General features: G+C 40.4%; 1 long non-coding RNA gene across 3 annotated transcripts in view; it reads left to right on the top strand.

Moving 5' to 3' along the window:
- The first annotated feature begins 1,865 nt into the window (after nt 1-1,865).
- Nucleotides 1,866-6,356, top strand: part of LOC150085291 (uncharacterized) — a 137,489-nt gene continuing 132,998 nt past the window's right edge. Inside the window, exon 1 of one of the 3 annotated variants that reach the window (XR_016546926.1) lies at nt 1,866-1,982. This is a non-coding gene — a long non-coding RNA (uncharacterized LOC150085291). Of the gene's footprint in view, nt 1,983-3,489; nt 3,520-6,114; nt 6,139-6,356 lie in introns of those variants that run through there. The other 2 variants (XR_016546925.1, XR_016546924.1) reach the window with 2 other exon arrangements.

Below are 6,356 nucleotides of genomic sequence, written 5' to 3'. Positions count from 1 at the left end.
TACTTTATATTTTTGAATTTTTTTCCCTGTAATCCATAACTCGCAAGATTTGGAAAAGGCAGGGTGATTTCCCTTGCAGTTTGAACACGCAGGGGTTGCCGCTGAGCAATCAGCTTGAGTATGGTCTTTAGATCCACATATGGGACAGATGGAGTCACCTCTACATGCCTGCTGTGAATGACCATATTTCTGGCATTTGAAGCAACGAACGGGATTCGGAATATATGGTCTAATACGGCAATTCAAATAGCCAGCTTTGATTGAGGATGGTAAGTCTGGAGTATTGAATGTTAATATGATGGTTCTAGTTGGAGTTAGATTCCCATCTTTTTTACTCATAATTCTTTTTACATTTGTTACTTTTTGACTACTAAGTTCTTGAAGTAGTTCTTCTTCGGAGACTGAAATTAGGTCCCACTCACTGATCACACCTCTTGATGAATTTAAGGTTCTGTGGGGAGTAACTGATACTGTTAGCCCCCCAAAAGATGTTGTATTTAACAGCCGCTCAGAATGTTTCGAGGTGGCTGTTTCGATCAGGAGGTCTCCGGATTGGAGTCACTTCACCATCTTTGGTGACCCTGCAATAGACTCTAGACACTTTTGTATCAAGAATGGTGATAACTTGCCTACAGGTTGGGCAGATAACGAATGTACCACCAAGAAGTTCGGGATATCATTTTGACATTTTGCTTCCCTTCGAAGCCTTTTTGGGTGAACACAGTCACGGTCAATTTCAGAAGTTTCTTGTCTTGAGCTCAATGGCTCTAAAGGTGGATAACTATTTGTATCCATATTAGCTCCTTTTGGCCCTGGGGGTTTACCTTTACCACCCAGGTTACCGGCCCCGCCACGGGGAGGCAGGAGCAGTGCCGCTTGTGGCCAAGCGTAGAGGTTAGTTTAGTTAGTATAAGTACTAAATTAAAGAAAAAGGTACTTTCCTTCTTCTGGGCTCACTTCTTAAGTGTTTTTAAGAAAATGAAGCTACTTAACAAAAAGGTTTAATAAGTAAGGGAGAAAACAAAAGAGAACCTAGTCGCTTACCAAAAAACGCTCTTTAATCGCACAAGAATCGCTTGGCCACGGAAACGCTTGGCACCCGGGGCCAGGTTGAATTGTACTTTCAGCTGTTGTCAGCCAGTATTTCGCTGAAAAATTCATACGTAATGTATATTTAAATATTCCGCTTTTGATGTTTTCTTTTTAAATTCTATGAAGTTTTAGTACGCCTCGTAAAAAAAAAAAAAAAAAAAAAAAACAACAATGCTGAGGACCATTGCTCTAGAAAATCCCACACGTTTACCGATGATTGTCTTCAAATAAGAATGGGGGAAAAAAGAGGTGGGACCTGAACTCCTTAAGTTTTTCTTTTCCTCATGCATATCAATAAATTCATTCTCATAGTTAATGCACAGTAGGTTTTCAACTGGTTTACAAAAGTAAACTATTTGACTATGTAAGGAACTAGAGGGAGGGAGGGGTGTGGTCATATCGTAGTGCAGCAGATGAGTGTGATGGTCATGCAGAGGAGTGGGAAACCCGCCAAATTGGGTGGAGTAACTATCGAAGGCCATGGAGTTCGTATATTTAAAAATAACCGAAAATACTCTCATAAGATAAATACCAAAATGCAGAGTTCTCTCCTAATATGATTTAAGAATATTCGTATTTCATGAAGATCGAGAAACAGTTTTAAATTCAAGACTTATTTTTTACAATAAAATCGTTGGAGAAAATAAGTATAAGTTGATGATTCGTAGGATCATCTTTGTACTTGACCTACATCCATCTCAAGCAGGATAATCGTAGCAAACAGGAACGTCAGAATAATAATTGTTTATTGGAATAGAAAGTAATGAATGTGCACGTGAATGGCGAACAAAAAAAACAAACAAAACTGATGGAAACTATAAAACAGTTGAGGGCCAAGCAGTTCAAACGTTCGACAGCAGTACTCTGCAGTCTTCAAGATGAAGCACTTTGTAAGTATTCTTGCTAATTTTCGTTGCTGTCATCAATACGTATTACGTAGCATAAAATCTGTTACCTAAATTCGGTTTATTTTTTAATATTCGCAAGAACATGGCTAAGAAGACTTTATTTCAGTAAAAGGGTTAAGAATTTAGAAGTACATAACTCGTCTTCTCCCTCGCCCAACGCTGTTTTTTGGCAATCCAAAATTATTTTCCGTATAGCTGTTTATCGGCATAGGGTTACTAAGTTGTAATAAATTTATCCGTTCTTGACAAAAGCAAGTTAGCTGCAATGAAAAGCAGTTCTAAGGTATCTTAAAATGTGAAATCATTTAGAGGATTTTTTTTATTCAAGCATAGCAGTGGTATATTGACCCATGCCTGCACCTCATAACGGTATTACGGTTAGTAAGTAATATTTTTCTTTCTTTAATACCTTTGCGATGTTGTTTTTTGGTGCAAGGAGCTACTTTGCCATATTGCACTAATCAACGTTATTGGTGTCGTGGGGTTTTTGGCAACAGGGCCTCCTGGGCCATATTGTGCCTTCTCATTATTAACTTATGACTGAGTTTGTTTGTTAGGTTTTATTGGCGCATTAGCAACTAAGGCTATAATGCGCCAAAACTAGGTGATATTTAAAAATTTTGATTTCACTGACCTAATTATTAAGGTCACCAAGTCAAGATATAAAATAACAACGGTATAAAATGTAAAAAAGATAAATCAATAAAGAAATAACATCAACAAATAATAAATTTTAAATACAAGTAAAAACCTTTATTGATTTAAAATAGCTAAAAACAGCAGACACATTGTCATTGTCAGATAAAATCTGACTGAGTGTATACGGCTCAGTCAAATGGTGAAAAGCGGTAAAACGGATATTGCTAAAATCTTGACAGTCAACTAAAATGTGCCTAATTGATAAAATTGTGCCACAGGACTCACACATAGGAGGGTCATCAGCCCTCAGAAAAAATGAATGAATCAAATGGCTATGTCCTATGCGGGTCCGGGCGGGAACAACTTCCTCTTTACGATTCCTGCGCAGACTAGACTGCCACGGTTCAATTACAGGCTTTATACGATAAATTATGTCGTAATTTATTCGCAGCCTGTCGATTCCACGAATCCTGCCATTGTTGTTGTTGTATGTTTTACGGCGCAACGGCACCTATAGGCCATTATGCGCCAAGCAATGGTAGGAGGCAAAAGGCTTTATTAAAAGTGAGATATGTGTACTATGTGAGATTTAAGCATTATATTCTGTCATAGCATTTTATCACTTTTTAGGAAAGTGAAAACTGCATTAATATCAGATCTGTCGCCTAATATTTGTTCCAAAGTAGGTGTGGTTTGGGCTGCATAGTTTGATAAGAAGGTGGTCTGCCGTACTCCATTATAGAGAGGGCAGTCAACAATGATGTGCTGGACTGTGATTTGAGAATGGCAGTTCGGACAAGAAGGCGGGTCTGAGGAAGATTGGTTCGGTTTGAATTTTATTGGTGCATTAGCATCTACGGCTATAATGCGCCAAGACCAGGTAATATATAAAAATTTATCCTTTCAGTGACCTAAGTAGTTAGGCCACCATGTCCAGATATATAATAAAAAGTGTCAATAAAACAAATAACAATAACGTATAAATTTTAAATACGAGTAAAAACCTTTATTGATTTAAAAAAGCTAAAAACAGCAGACACATTGTCATTGTCGGATAAAATCTGACTGAGTGTATATGGCTCGGTCAGATGATTAAAAGCGGTAAAACGGATATTGCTAAAATCTGAACAGTCAACTAAAATGTGTCTTATTGTTAAAATTGTGCCACAGGACTCACACATAGGAGGGTCATCAGCCCTCAGCAAAAACGAATGAGTCAAATGGCTATGTCCTATGCGGGTCCGGGCAAGAACAACTTCCTCCTTACGATTCCTGCGCAGACTAGACTGCCACGGTTCAATTACAGGCTTTATTTGATATAATTTATTCGCAGTCTGTCTACTCCACGAATCCTGCCATTGGGAGTGTATCCTTTCGTGTATTATTTGCCTGTAGTCTGTATAGGGGACTGACAGGCAGCGATTATTACTGGGAATTGCTGATTTGGCTGCGGCGTCAGCCAAATCATTTCCCCTAATCCCAATGTGGCTGGGAATCCAGCAGAAGCGGATGTCATATTCGCGTTCATGGAGAACGTGAATCTTCTGCTGAATGCTAGACAGCACTGGATGAGAATTATATCTCACGGTTATTAAAGCCTGTAACACACTGAGAGAGTCGGAATATAAAATGAACCGTTGGTATTGGCATTTACTAATGTGATCCAAGGCTAACTTTATAGCGTGCAGCTCTGCAGTAAATATGCTGCATTCAGAGGGAATCTGCTCCGATGTAGTGCTGTCTGTAAAGACAGAGGCAGATCCCACATATGATTCCGACTTCGAGCCGTCTGTGTAGACTGGCGCGAAGTCAGAATGTTCAGCTCGGTGTGCTGAAAAAAGCTGCAGGTAGACAGACGATGGAGTGTCCGACTTTCCCCAATTTCTAAGGGACAAGTCACATGCCGGGACATGAGCATGCCAGGGTGGAAGGGGTTGCTTTGGTGTTTGGGCAACCTTGTCTACCTTTATATTAAATTCTTTGAGTAGCCCTTGGACACGAATACCAAAAGGACGATTGGCAGTTTTACGGGTGTTGTACAAATTTTCCCATCGTGGCTCAAAAACGGATAGCCACGTAGGGTGGTCTGGCAGGGATTTCAGTTTTAGAGCGTAGTTTAGAGACAACTGCTTACGTCGAAGCAATAACGGTGGTTCGTTTGCTTCGACGTATAAGCTCTGGACTGGAGATGTTCGATATGCTCCAATAGCGGTACGGAGAGCCAGATGATGGACAGGATCCAGCCAACGAAGTACACTGTCTCTGGCCGAATTGTATACCAGGGACCCGTAATCTAATCTGGATCGTACAAGTGCACGGTAGATGCGTAGTAGGGTGCATCGATCCGCACCCCAAGATGTAGAGGAAAGAGAGCGAAGAATATTCAGCCCTCTTGTGCACTTTGTGCGGAGTTGACGGATGTGATCCAGAAGGTCAACTTTTTGTCAAATACGAGTCCCAAGAATTTTGTATCCGCTACTACTGGAATAGCATTTTGTCCGAGCCTTAATTCAGGTTCAGGATGAAGATTACGCTTACGACAAAAGTGTACGCAAACGGTCTTCTCCGGCGAGAACCTGAAGCCATTTGCAAGTGCCCAGGAGTTGAGACGATCAATGGCTTTCTGCAGTTGTCTTTCAATAACCCTCATGTTGCATGACTGACAAAATATGCTAAAGTCATCAACATAGAGGGCACTGTTTACGGTTGGAGGAAGTTGTTCTGTGATGGAATTTACTTTGATGGCAAAAAGCGTGACACTTAATACTGATCCTTGTGGTACTCCCTCCTCTTGGCTAAAGGAACGAGAGAGTGAGGATCCCATACGAACTTGTAAAGATCGATTGGCTAAAAAGTTTTTAATAAAAATTGGGAGTTGCCCCCTAAGACCGAGGCTATGAAGATCTTTTAAGTTGCCAAATCTCCAAGTTGTGTCATACGCTTTCTCCATGTCAAAGAACACCGACACCAAGTGTTCGCGTTTATAGGAAAGCATCCCGGATGGATGTTTCCAGTCTAATAAGATGGTCCAAAGTGGACCGGTTCCTTCGGAAGCCGCACTGGATATTGGAGAGAAGGTCATTTGATTCTAATTACCATATTAAACGAGAATTGACCATTCTCTCCAGGATTTTGCACAGACAGCTAGTCAGAGTTATTATTGTTATTGTTATTGGAGTTTCTGGCGCAAGGGCTACTTTGGCCATATTGCGCCTACCAAAGGTAGTGAAGTTCTATGTGATGACTGCTCTGGGAGCAGTTAAAATTGATCATACATTTGAATTCGTTTTAGGTACAAAAAGAATTCGGAGAGGTTTGCATTATTACCTATGATGCGGCTGAGTGACAACGGTTCTTGTAATGACAACGAGCTGAAAATACACTGTCGGACATTGTTAAACAGGCTACATTCAATGAGTATATGCTTTACTGTCAGTGGTTTCAAGCAGTGCGTACACTGCGGAGGATCGTTTCCTGTGAGCAAAAAAAGATGAGTGAGGTGAGTATGGCCTATTCGGCTTCTGGCTAGAATTACTTCTTCTTTTCTATTTTTACGCAGGCTGGAATTCCATAATTGTGGTTCAGGTTTCAGCTGAAACAGCTTGTTCTGTGTTTGATTTCTCCACATAAGTGCCCACTGCTCCATACATTTTTTTTTGGATATTGCATCTACAATCAGTATACGGGACAAGGTCATTTGTTGAATTTATGCTGGAG

This window comes from Mastigoproctus giganteus, chromosome 5 (genome assembly GCF_048544385.1).
Source record: "Mastigoproctus giganteus isolate SK-2022 chromosome 5, ASM4854438v1, whole genome shotgun sequence".
In the NCBI taxonomy this organism is placed as follows: Eukaryota; Metazoa; Arthropoda; class Arachnida; order Uropygi; family Thelyphonidae; genus Mastigoproctus; species Mastigoproctus giganteus.
The sequence above is the reverse complement of the archived record's forward strand: the minus strand, read 5'-3'. Positions and strand labels throughout refer to the sequence as shown.